Source organism: Filicampus tigris, chromosome 4 (genome assembly GCF_054856515.1).
Source record: "Filicampus tigris isolate MCC_2025a chromosome 4, RoL_Ftig_1.0, whole genome shotgun sequence".
In the NCBI taxonomy this organism is placed as follows: Eukaryota; Metazoa; Chordata; class Actinopteri; order Syngnathiformes; family Syngnathidae; genus Filicampus; species Filicampus tigris.
In genome coordinates this window covers 4,289,922-4,303,461 of record NC_141220.1, presented here as the reverse complement: position 1 = coordinate 4,303,461, position 13,540 = coordinate 4,289,922, and the positions used below count along the sequence as shown (strand labels likewise).

The 13,540-nt window shown below is 40.8% G+C and overlaps 2 protein-coding genes across 19 annotated transcripts in view; one reads left to right on the top strand and one right to left on the bottom strand.

Annotated features, from left to right (window-relative positions):
• The window catches only part of ppfibp2b (PPFIA binding protein 2b), a 72,517-nt gene extending 63,135 nt beyond the window's left edge, over positions 1-9,382 (bottom strand). For 14 of the 16 annotated variants that reach the window (XM_086027848.1, XM_086027832.1, XM_086027836.1 and 11 more), the window contains exon 1: positions 8,633-8,782. The gene's annotated coding sequence lies outside the window, so the exon portion shown is untranslated. The other 2 variants (XM_086027833.1, XM_086027834.1) reach the window with 2 other exon arrangements.
• A 3,829-nt stretch (positions 9,383-13,211) lies between these two features.
• The window catches only part of bmal1a (basic helix-loop-helix ARNT like 1a), a 39,075-nt gene continuing 38,746 nt past the window's right edge, over positions 13,212-13,540 (top strand). For all 3 annotated transcript variants that reach the window (XM_086028108.1, XM_086028107.1, XM_086028106.1), the window contains exon 1: positions 13,212-13,370. The gene's annotated coding sequence lies outside the window, so the exon portion shown is untranslated. The remainder of the gene's footprint in view (positions 13,371-13,540) is intronic.

Sequence of the window (13,540 nt, the reverse complement as noted above, 5' to 3'; positions counted from 1 at the left end):
CTGAAAATTTTGCAAATTTATGAAAAAAGAACAACTGCAATATCATATGGTCCTTTGCAGCGACCTTCATATTTAACTCACATGCTGGCCATTTCTTCTGGTCCTCCTTGAGAAGGTTCTGCTTCTTTATTGGAGTCCATTTATGTTTAATTAAACTGATTGGACTTGATTAAGGTAACTTCATTTTCGTGCCAACGCAAGTCTAGTCTAGCGTGTTTGGGGTGCTGCGCCTGTCTGGGCATGCCAGCACGCGTAGCAGCCTCACCACACCACACCAGATAATTTGGTGACAAAGTAGTCTACGCTCATCGTAAAAATGGGCACACCGTCATTTTCATGCTGGGGCAATCGTTTAGTTCAGAACGTTTGTGAATTTGGTAGACGTGCTACGCCTCACTGGGCGTTGCTGCTGAGCCCCACAGCGCATAACGCAATTTGGTGACAAAAAGTAGACTATATTTTAGACTGGCTTGGTGGTCTATTTTGCAGCGCAGGTTGTCTATTTTGATTTTGGTGTATTTAATCGAGGCACAGGTAGACCAATTTTGAGTTTGGTGCATTTAATCGAGGCACAGGTAGACCAATTTGGCGCCCTGCTGATGTAAATATGACACCTGCGTGGGACGAGCCCTCTGAATCGTTGTAGAAAATTGAATGAATTGTGACTATTATCATCCTCAAAATATTTTATTCAGACTCCTGTCACTTTTGGAGGTTGGGGGGTCACACACACGGACGCACGATCGGGAGGTGCAAGGCGGTCTCCAATTGCCCATGCACACACACGGCCTACTACATCATCTGAAAGGGGAAACATTACAGTTTACATGCCAATGTCATTCACAAACTCCAGTGAGTCCAATTTCTGTTTGCGCAATGTAAGCACGACATACTCGGGGATGCGTCCCGTACCGCCCTGATTCACAAATAGTTTTGCCAATTCCTCTTTGCAGTACTTCTCAAGCGCCATCATGTTGGATGGGAAGCGTCGGTGCACAGCCATTTGCCAATCTCTCCAGAGAATTTCGATGGGATTACGTTTGGGCTCTGGCTGGGCCACTCAAGGACATTCACAGAGATGTCCTGAAGCCACTCCTCCTTTATTGTATTGGTGGTCGTTTTCCTGTAATCCCTCACGACAGTCTGAAGTTCTGAGCACTCTAGAGTAGGTTTTCATCCATTGATGTCTCTGTACATTGCTGCATTAATCTTTCACTCAATCTTGACGACTCTCCCAGTTCCTTCATCTGAAAAACATCCCATCAGCATGACGCTGTCACCACCATGCTTAATTGTAGGGATGTTTCTATGTTTCTCGTTTCTAATTCATGGAACACTATCGGAACGCCTCATGGCCCGAGGGGCGAATGACGAGGACACTGCATAGACATATCTATCTGTCTATCATTCTGCACACATAGACACATACGGTAGCCAATGGGATGCCAGGAAGATGCTAGGCTAGTCAATGGCAGAGCAGCTATAAGAATGTTGCGTTCAGGAAACTCCGGAGCTGAGAGTGGCAGCCCATGCTGTATTTTTACCTTTCGTATCTTGACATTTCTTTCGTAAAAAGAGGCAATATTTTCTTACTGTCGACTGAAAATGACAACACAGTTGCTAAGGGCTTACATAATAACCAATCATGGGCTCAGTTTGAGAAAACAAACGCAATATTAATCATAATGCTATGACTTTATGCTAGTGAAGGCACATAGAACATTATTGGGGGTTGACTTCCCCTTTAAATGTCAGAGGTGCTGTCTTGTTGATGTTAATTGGTGAAGAATCTGGTGTCTCCTGTTGGCTCAACTACGCACAAACACACACACACACACACACACATTGTTGTGTTTCAGGCCTGAGGCTTAGGTTTGGCCTGTAGCTGGTGACACTAATCCAAACAGGCTATGTCAAATGAGGAGGAATGGCTCACACATATATCCCTTGTGTGTAGATGTGACTATTTTGTGGTAATATTTAACAGGTCCTGTCCATCACACAGGTTCACATGCATACGGATTTTCCTGAAAATCACAAATTGCCCTTTGTGAAGGTTCTGGTGAAACTGAAATTTCAAAAGGTGGTTGGTTCCCTTTTTGCAAATCACTGACATCTCTGTAGATGTTTGACAAGTGGCCAAACATGGCTAACATGTTATACAACAAAGAGGAGAGAATGCAGCTTTTCTTGACTTTCGGGTCTCATACTTAGCCCTAAAAGAAATTAGGCATTTCATTTTGATGTAGTTATTGCTATAATCAGTCACACCATATGATGATTGATTGTACTAAATGATTTGAAGACCTTGTATTAAAAGGGGATTTTAACCCTTGTATGGTGTTCGTATTTTTCTTACTCAGCCAGTGTTGATGGATCTGGTGGACTCACTAGAGTTTGGGGTTTTCAAAACAAAACAAATTATTTTCTGTTCAAATACCCAACATATGTTTACTACATCCCAATTGCAAGTCATATGAACAGCAAACATTGATCACATTTGCCCTTTACCCTCCTTAGATCACGTTTCTGAATTAATAATGTGCTACTCCTTTTTTTTGTTTTGTTTTTGAATAAAATGTTGAAAAAAAAAAAGGAAAGAAAATCCCATAATAGTGTGTTATCACCATGGGGAGAAGGTTTCTGATATGTCTTGGGTCTTTTTTTTTTTTTTTTTTTTTTACTAAACCCTGGTCCCACAGACTCGCGAACACCATACAAGGGTTACGATATCATAAAACAATAAATTCCACATAAAAATTATATGTTACATAGTTTATTAACAGTTCATAAGTGCTTACTGAACATTAGTTATATTTTTATTTGGACATTTTTTAATTAACACGTTAACAATCAATTAACTAAAGTTTTGGGGGAGTCCTCTGGCCCCAGGATTTTTTTTTTTTTTTTTTTTTTTTTTTTTTTAAACTTTGCCCATCTGGGCTGCTCAACTTTGACCAGCAAGGGTGCTGGCTCTGGTCAATGGTCTGCAATGGTCAAATTTCATTAAAAGGTATCATTCAGTCGGAATGGTCCATTTTTCAATAACAATCTCAATTTATGTATTTTTTTTAATCAGGAAAATGATATCAGCTAGCATTTTCAATTTATTTTGGAGAAATTAGTGAATAAATAATTTGAAACACCCCCCCTGGAACTAAGGTATATGGTCACACCCCCTCTCCTCCTCCATCTCTTGGTTGGGGTCACGCCAGGGACCAATCAGAATTTGTACATTCAAAATCAGTATGAATACATCGCTAATAATGTCAAAATAACGGGGACCATCCGGACTCAAAATGTATCCAGACATCTCTACTTAGGCCCAGTCAACCTCTGACAATGCCAAAAACGATCAGTCTTTCCATGGCTGACTTATAAGAGCAAAAAATTAGCAGCCTATGTGCAGCAGTTTCTGTCACGCCTGTCTGTTTTCTTTCATAAGTCACCAAAATACTCGAACACAAAGCCTTCCGAGAGGCTTTTTGTAAATTGAATTGTTCATAGGTTGTTATATATTACATTTAAATCTGTATGGGTTAGCTTGACATACTTTTGCCCTGAAGTCCACCTCTGTCTATGGGTTAGTTCCTTCACCGCCTACCCGAAAATGAGATGCTTTAAACGGCACACTTGGCTGAAGGGTCGGCCTAATAGCTGGAAGTCCGGAGCTCCGAATCTTTCCAAGTCCAATTATGAAATTTCGAGTTTTGACCTCCGGAGCTTGTCTTACAGCTATTCATCAAAAATTGACACACACGGGCTGGCCCACTTGCACCGCAACGCCACTGCATCGCTGACAGGACAGAATAAAAGCGTTCACCCCATTACGGCTGCATCGACGGCATGCAACGGTGATGAGGAGGTCCAGAGAGGGTGACTGCGACGAGATCTCCTCAGGATGGTTGCCTGACCGGCGGTGGCGAATGTGGCCGGTGGAGGGCATGTAGCTTATTGGCTGCCTGGACGGCGTGTCCCTTGCGACACGGAGCACCATGTTTTTTCAAAGTCCCTCCAGCCATCCATTTTCTCAAAGTGGCCTGATTAGCGAGCGCACGCCACACCGCGATTCAGAAATTTTGCCAAACTGACCTTAAAGGGGAAGTCAACCCAAACATTTTTTTTCAAGAATATGTTCTATGCAAGGACACTAGTTGAAACAAGGCATTCTGATAAATATTGCGTTTGTGGAATTTGACCTGTTTTCCGAAGCCGAGCCGTGACTGGCCGTTACCTGAGCAGTTGTGATGTCATTTTCAGTCGACAGAATTGACAAAATGGCAGCGCCCTGAGATAAAAACGGGTGGATTTTGCTGCTTAACTCTTATTTTACAAACGCAATATGAATCAGAATGCCGTGTTTCAACTAGTGTGCCTGCTGGGAACATATTCTTGAAAAAAATGTGTTTGGGTTGAATTCCACTTTAATGTTGAGGATTTGTTTATCCAAAATTGACGCCCACTCGCACCGCAACACCGAGCTGAATCTCTGGCTGGACAGAAATCGCGTTCGCCCCGCTACGGCTGGATCTCCACGCTGCCTGTGCTTAGTCACTTGAAAGTTTAAAGAGAACGTTGCTCATCATCCTAAACACACCAACCCTACTGCGAAAGATGGTGGTGGAACATCATTTGGGGATACTTTTCTTTAGTAGGGGCAGGGAGGCTGGTCAGAGTTGATGGGAAGATGGATAGAGCAAAATTTTAACATTGATGCAGAACTTTAACATTTGCAACGCTTACAATAAAGTGCCAAAGTGCATCTGTCATCGGTCATTACCCAGCATCACCCCTACTTAACATGTCATTAACTTGACAGTGCTCTCATGCACATCTTATAATGATGATCATCAAAATGTAGAGAGAGTATGTGTTGTTCTCAGAAATACCCTGTACCCGTGCCCAAAGATCCAGACACATCCAACAGAACGTTGCATGAAGAAAGGTCTCAAACATGCTGCAATACAGCAGGGAGCTGGATCAAACATAGTAGAGTGGAATCTCAAAATGTGAATGCCCCTGAGCTTGTACACTTGGAAATACAACCTTTTGTGGATAAATAAGCCTAAAACAAAGGGCAATCAGGTCTCACTTTTCTACAGGTATATGACGTGTCCATAACGCACCATTCACAGGTTTCACCAATTTACGTCCTCCCCCACCCCCCATCCGTACACTGCCTGTGTACACGTTTATGCTGGCACACTTTGACCCTGAAAGAGATTTCAGATATTTCTATTTCAATTTCTATTGCTTTCTGATTGATTCCATTTTTCACTAGGGGAAACACGTATTTAAAGCGGAAGTCAACGCAAACATATTTTTTACAAGGACATGTTCTATGCAAGCCACTAGTTGAAACAGGGCATTCTGATAAATATTGCCTTTGTGGAATAAGTGTTAATCCACTCGTTTTTAGCCATCTCTGGGGGCGGCCATTTTTTCTTCTGTCAACTGAAAATGACAACACAACTGCTCACAACGACCAATCACGGGTCAGAGTCAGAAAACAGGTCAGCCGTGATTGGTCGCAAACTGACAGATCTGTAATTCATCCTCAGGGGCATTCACATTTTGAGATTCCACTCTATTCTGCCTTGTGTGCAGTTTTCTCATCGACTAAAAGTGGAAGTCAACCCACACATATTTCTTTCATTTTCAGATTATGTTTTTTGCATGCCCACTAGTTAAAACAAGGCATTTTAATAAATATTCAGCTTCAGAAAACAGGTTAGCCGTGATTGGTCATTACCTGGCCCCTGAGCAGTTGTGATGTCATTTTCAGTCAACAGAAGTGACAAAATGGCCACCGCCTGAGCTGGCTAAAAACGAGTGCATTTTGCTGCTTAATTTATATTCCACAAACGCAAAATTAATCAGAAGGCCGTGTTTCAACTAGTGGGCCTGCTGGGAACATCCATCCATCCATCCATTATCTGTACCGCTTCTCCTCACAAGGGTCGCGGGGCGTGCTGGAGCCTATCCCAGCTGTCTTTGGGCAGTAGGCGGGGGACACCCTGAACTGGTTGCCAGCCAATCGCAGGGCACACAGAGACAAACATTCGCACTCACAATCACACCTAGGGCCAATTTAGAGTATCCAATCAACTTACCATGCATGTTTTTGGAATGTGGGAGGAAACCGGAGTGCCCGGAGAAAACCCACGCAGGCACGGGGAGAACATGCAAACTCCACACAGGGAGGCCGGAGCCGGGATCGAACCCACAACCTCTGAACTGTGAGGCGGACGTGCTAACCAGTCGACCACCGTGCCGCCTGCTGGGAACATGTTCTTGAAAAAAATATGTCTGGGTTGACTTCCACTTTAATATGAACACATTGGAGGTCGAACAGTGTGCGGGAACAGAGTGTGTGCCACTGAAGTCAAATTCAAGTCATTTACAGCCTTTTTTTTTCCCTTTTTGATCTTTAAAAGGAACAGACTGGAATGGGTGATACCGGCTAATGTTTTTCATGTCTTGCACTTTCTCCCTATCCTCAATTTTTTCCTCATTCTCGCTTTCTCCATTTTCACATTTGCTTCCCACTTTTCCCTCTGCTGACAGCAGAGCAGATAACTGCTAAGAAACTGCAGTCATTTCATATTTTGCTGCTGCTTCTCTCTCTTTCACTTTTTACCCTCCATCCCTGCAGTAAGCAGAGGATTATTTCTTGCAGATTAGCGGCATGACTTTGTCTTCGTGGTTGCAACATCCAAACTCCGTTTTGCACTGTTCCTCTCTTTCTCATCCCTCTCTATCACACCTCTCTTTCATTTTCATCCTTCCTCAACAGCTCAGCTCTCAACAGACGAAAGTCCATTTCTTCTTGGTAAACACACAATTGCGTGATTAGCTGCAAAAGCTGAAATGACAGACAAATCATGTGATCCTGTACAGCAACAGGGGAAAACAATGCTGTAGGTATCACATGGACTGCTTTGATCACAGTGAGCATCCCAGAATCCCCTATTCCACTTTACGTGTCTGCATGGCTCCAGTGTCATGCACCATATATGCAGAAGACGACAGGCGATAGATACTGTATATTGAAAGAAAACACGTTTTATAACTGTTATACCATACGGTACACTGAATTGAACTTTTTGGCCTTATCTTGCACCACTACACGTGAACAGCCATTTTAGCATCTGCTGTTTTTAAGTGCTGATGCCATCCCCTTAAGCAGCCATAATCAATTCACTGTGCCAGTGACGCCTTTCAACTTGTTCGCTTTTAAATGAGCTTTGCTACAGAAGAGAGGTCCTCTTCAAGTCCCATGTGTTGTGGTGTGTATGCATCTCCAGTGTTATAGATGCAGCAGATGTTTCATCTGAGGGGAGCCACTCATTAGTTTTGATCTGCACGACCCCCTATTATTCCCCAAAGCGTATATGTTTCTCTTCCATGTCAGAAACTGATGATGTGCAATAACACAGCATGTGTCAGCGCAACAACACATCATTTAGTATCACAAAGCTGACAGTGCATGAAAGAGCATACTGGGATAAACATTTGTTACAATAACGTTTTTTTAAGTTGTCTATCCTAGTTGTTGCAATGACTAAATAGCATACAATACATAAAATGGAAGACTGTTTTTGTTCATTTATCTATGCCAAACACATATAGTAATACACATATCAAATGCTCTTCCACTTGACAGAAGGCCATACTCAACCTGTGTATCCACTTTTTGAATTGTTGTGAATTGTTTTGCTTAGTGGCGTGCCGTGAGATTTTTTTTTTCCGATGTGAAATATCTGCCTCGGCTCAATAAAGGTTGGGAAACACTGTTCTAGAGACTTGGTGTGGAAATAATGTACAATATTTCATTCACACAGTGGCCTCCACTCTTAAAGATGGCCGTACCCCCAAAATAATCACCACTGCAATAAATGTTCCAATTTTAATAGTTGCCTTGTTTTTCAACTTTGAAAAAAAATGAACTAAAAAGTGTGTCATTAATTTATGTCTGAAACCATGTCACAGTTGGAATAGTGTCTTTGATAACTGCAGAGTAGAAGCGTAGTACTATTGTTGAACTCAGACGGAACAAAAGTTGCGATACAGTCCAACACTGACAAAAAGAATTAAGGCATTAAAAAAAACAAAAAAAGAAATACAAAAAAAAGTAAACAGTTCAATGTCCCCTGAAAAACAAGATACCACGCTGAAGCAGAAGGTTATGGTGTTGGACAGAAGTGATTTAGACTTTATGTATTCCAAACATAACGTGGTGTCAAAAAATATGGGAGAACGTGATAGAGATAGAAATAGATAGATAGATATAAAGACTCTTCAGTGAAGTCAATGAACATAAATAACAGAAGACCTACAGTACAAACAACGCATCAGTCAGTACAGTACTGCATGTCATAATTACTCCAAAAAGTCACCTAATTATGCAATATTAGCTTCTATTTCTAGGAACTAACTTCCCTTTTTGCAACACTCATAATCATGTTGTAACTGCAGGCTTTAATGCGTTCAGAGTGCAGGTTTGTTTTAAAAACGCAGTCGGTTGCACTCGATGATTTTCAATGAATTCTACGTCAGCTTAACATTATTTTACAACAAACAGACAAAATATAAGGCAAACGTTACTAAAGTATTGCTTCGTTTTACTTACTCAGGCGTCACCTCTAGACGGTTCTCGAACTAAATCCATAAATGTGTTCTTGTGAAGACACCTCCCGATGAAAAGAGCGCACCCGGAAACACAAACATTCCCAAAGTGACACAACAGGGTGTCGCATGCAAGGTGAGCCGAAGAGTACACTAACTTACTTGCCTTATCTTGCCTGCCGTCTCGTCGCTCAACTGTAGCGCGAGCTCCATCAACTCCACCTGCCATGTGACAGCCATGATGCATTCAAGAACACCTCGGAATTAGTAACCGAATCGTCACTTCGCATCAATCATGAACAGAAATGCAATTCACTGCAGAATTATCATCAACACCCTTTTTAAAAATACATTTCTAGATTAGACACTGTGTATTTTGATACGTCAGTGCTGTTATGTATACTATTTTCTAATTGTTAAACGTAATATAAAGTGTACGTGCTTGAAAATTGCTGTGACAAATTCAAGTTCCCTCTGTGATCAATAACGGATGTACATATATAGATATGATACCCATGTATTTTAGAGTTTAGAGTTATCGTTTTCATTAATATTGTGGATTTTTTTCTATAACGTATAGCATAAACGTTTTCCAGGTACAATGACAAAACAGACTCATTTGGATTTATCCGACTCAACGCTGTCATCTAGTGGTAATTTGCCAATTCATAGCAGATGGTATTTTTTTTTTCTTTTGCAATTCTGATCGAGTCGCTGATAGTGTAGTGGTACACTCACCGGCTTTTGTATTTGTGCGGGCAGCGTAGGATCAGTTACCGCTCTGTGTGAATTGGTTGTTGTTATTCTCTGTATATGCTCTACAGACTAGCTGCAGGTGACCAGTTCAGAGTGTAGTCCGCCTTTCGCCCAAAGTCAGCTAGGCTCCAACATCTCCTGCAACCCTCTACAGCAGGGGTGTCAAACTCATTTTTTTGGGGGGGGGGGGGGGTCGGGCACAACGTCCCTCGGAGGGCTGTTATGACTGTGAACCCATATAAATGTGTGATCGCCTTATATGATGTACACAATTATTGATGTAATAATTTGAAATTGTTCAATAATTTTTCACTTTGTTTTATAAGGGAGGATTGGTAACAAATAATATCTCATATCCCAGTGTTATCAAAAATGAAAACAATTAGCAAGAAACGTGAAGTTGACGCATATGATTTGCCTTCGGGGGCCACATAAATTGAGGTTGCAGGCCTTGAGTTTGACACCTGTGCTCTACAGCATGGGTGGGCAAGTAATTTTACAAAGGTGCCACATGAGAAACTGGGACGCTTACCGAGGGCCAAGACAACATGCTAACCTCAACTTAGCCTACATTATTTTTAATGAATTTAGAAAATGCTTGGTTCAGTACTTGGTTCACTAAATTTCTATTTGTGGAGGTATGGTATGCAATTAGAATTACAAAATGCAAATTTTAAACACAATTATAAAAAGTCATTAAAATGTCATCTTTACACTTTGAAAATTATAACATTGTTGTACACCAACTGCCAACTCATATAAGCCTACTAGTCTGCACTCCCAAATAGGTAGGTGGGATACATATTATTGATAGTGATTAATACAGTGATGATGACTTAAAATGCACTCAATACATATAGTATATGAAACTGTAGCTTTGCAGTATTGTCAAATCTTCTTTGCCCTCTTCCCTCCACTTAAAAAATGTTGCTATTATTAGGACCATTGTATTTTTTTACAAGTCCCCTTTTTGGGAAAAAAAAAGTTGCTAGAGGGCTCGAAAAAGTCACTATATATAGTGGAAAAGTCACCTAGTTGGCAACACTGCAGACATAAATCGTAGCTCTTGCTCACTGCCTCGATTGACGTATGCACATAAACTAGAACCATAACTTTCAAAATTGAGCACCGCATATTTTATAAGATAAGAAGGCCTTTATTGATCCCACAGTGGGGACATTTTCAGTGTTACAGCAGCAAAGATATAGGCCACACAGGGACGGCGGCATAATGTAGCCATTAATGTATAACATTAACGGCAAACATTCAGGATCAAACCTGTAACATGTCCATATGAGTATTGCACGGTATTACAGAAGTGGGGAATGTTGGGTATTGCACGATATGAGCTCAGGTGCAGGACTGCACAGTTGCACTAATGTCCGCCAGTTTGTAGAGACTACGCAATGTTCTTGTTAAAGAGTCTGACAGCAGCAGGCAAGAAGGAGCGGCGGAATCTCTCCTTTGCACAGCGAGAGTGTAACAAGCAGCCATCCACACCTTGGGACAATTTAGAGTATTCAATTAAAACACCATGCATGTTTTTGGAATGTGGGAGGAAACCAGAGGAGATTCACACAGGCATGGGGAGAACATGCAAAATCCACGCAAGAAAGCCGGAAACTGAATTCGAACTCCTGACTTATGTATTGTTAGGTTGGATGTGCTAACCAATCAAACACCGTGCCGCCTGGAATGTAATATTTTCAAAATCATTTTACCACCAAGGCTACACCAGTGCAGTATTTTCTTCATCTCAACAACAATGCAATACAATACAATACTATAATATAAAGCTACGTACAATGTACAAAGTGTGAATGCACTGTGACAGTGACGCCTTTCTTGACTAGTTATGGTCAAGGGTTAATTGATTAATAAATTAAATTTATGAATTGCAATTATATAAACTAAAACGTATCAAATGAATTACAAGTAATTCTATATTAATATACTTACTCTCTAGGTCTATACGTATCTACTACACACTACATATGAATACAGAATACAGCCAACCAGCTGGGTTAGTCAAGTGTACTCTCTGTAACCAATTTAATTGGTTGTTTGGCTCACCGATAAAATGACTAGTCCCATAACCAACCAAATTGGTTAAATTCTGACAAATCTATTGTTTACTGTAACCAATATTAGCTTAACTAACTAGATTGGTAGTTTTTAACCAATCCGTTTTTAGAGTGTACTATGTTCTGTACACGGCGGGTAAAAAGTGGACAATGTAGGACAAAATAATCATTGCAATACAACACAGCCAGCTTAAAAGGAGCAGGCTTGGGCTACTTGGCATAGCTGGTAAGTGTATGGATTTGTTTACAGCTTCTGAACCAAGATAGTTTAACCAATAGTTTTAGCAAAAGCCCCGGCCAGCTGAATGACTGGTGATGTTCATGCATTTTTTCCTCATTAATGTCAAAGAAGGAAATTTTGTCACTTCTGTCAACTGAAAATGACATCACAGATGCTCAGGGCTCAGATAACGAGCAATCATAGCTCAGCTTCAGAAAACAGGTGAACTGTGATCAGTCGTTACCTGAGCCCAGGGCAACTGTGATGTCATTTTCAGTCGACAGAAGTGACAAAATGGCCGCTCCCAGTGATGGCTAAAAACAGGTAAATTAATTCTTATTCCACAAACTCAATATTTATAAGAATGCCTTGTTTCAACTAGTGGGCCTGCATAGAACATATTCTTGAAAAAAATATGTTTGGGTTGACTTCCTCTTTAAAGAAGAAGTGAATAGAAAATATGTTTGGGTTGAAAAGTTAAAACATTTTCTTTCATTATTATTATTTTTTCCAATGCATTTTCACCATGGCAGGGGTCAACTGTAGACTGAAAATACAAGAAATATTGCTCCATTTTCTGATCGAGTCGGTAATTGAGTATTGTTTTTTTTTTTGTTTTCAAACCTTTTGATTGCTGATCGACCCTAAAAACCCTGATCGCTTAAAGTCTAGCTGTAACACATGTAGTACGGCACACTGTATTCTACATTTTCAATGGACCATAACAACCTTTGCCACACGGGTTCGGGTGGACTTTAACCATGAGCTAGGTATGTTGTCAAATTTCGTACAGATTCAATTTAATTTCACCTTAATGACATTAAATTGATTCAGTTTAATTCACCTTAATGAAATTAAATTGAATCTGCTTTTGCAAAACAAACTATACAATCTGTATGGATATTTTAAAGAATTTGAAGAAAGGGAGTAGGCCACAATTGAGAATAACAGCTGATTCAATTTTATTCTCTGAATTCTATCAATTTTAAAAAACGAGTGGTTTATGAACCTGAAACTAAAACTCCAGAAATTACTGTATTGTATGTCTGCTAGAACATGCCATTAAATTGCATTGATCAAAAGGAAATGAAAAGCTAACAAACATAGTTCTTGTATTTTGTTGCCTCCTTGGTGAAAACTTTAAATCTTTACCACTACTGCTGCAGTACTGACCACCTCTTGCTTGACCTCAAAAGTAAATTGGGAGAGTGTTGTTGTTAAATAACGTTATTTAAAGAAATTGCAAACTCTCCCTTCATCAGTTTTTATTTCCCCAAAGATGACCCAGCTCGACCAGGCATTCAATAATTGTATTTGATTGACACAGCACCACCGCGCATCGTGAGTCAACTTTACTCGTCTTGCAGTGGTCACCACTCACCACCACAGAACTCTCACACGCAAGTAGCCTCTGCATTCCGTTTGACTGAAGGCTGTAATTGGTCGACTGCAACGCCTGTCATCTTTTGCCACCCTAAGCTCTTTTCTGATTGGCCGGAAGAGAACCAATGGCGCAGGCACTACTGCCATTGGTTGGAAAACTAGGTTAGTGGTCCGACAGGCATGACGGTGAAGAGAAACTGGGTCACCGATTGAAAATCGTTTATGTCACAGTTCTTTGACTTTCTACAACACAGTACCCAGTGGCCTTCAATGGATAGTGAAATCCTAGCAGAGCAAATGTAAGTATTAAATGAAAACTAGCATGTGTACTGTCTCTGTTGTACATAGGAGCCTTTTCTGCTTCTCCGGCGTTCATCCATGATGTATGTCGTCGATGTTTTCCCAGCGTTGGGAAGGAGGGACATTACCTCGCTGGCCAATTCTTGACATTTAGCGTTCCGCGGCTAGT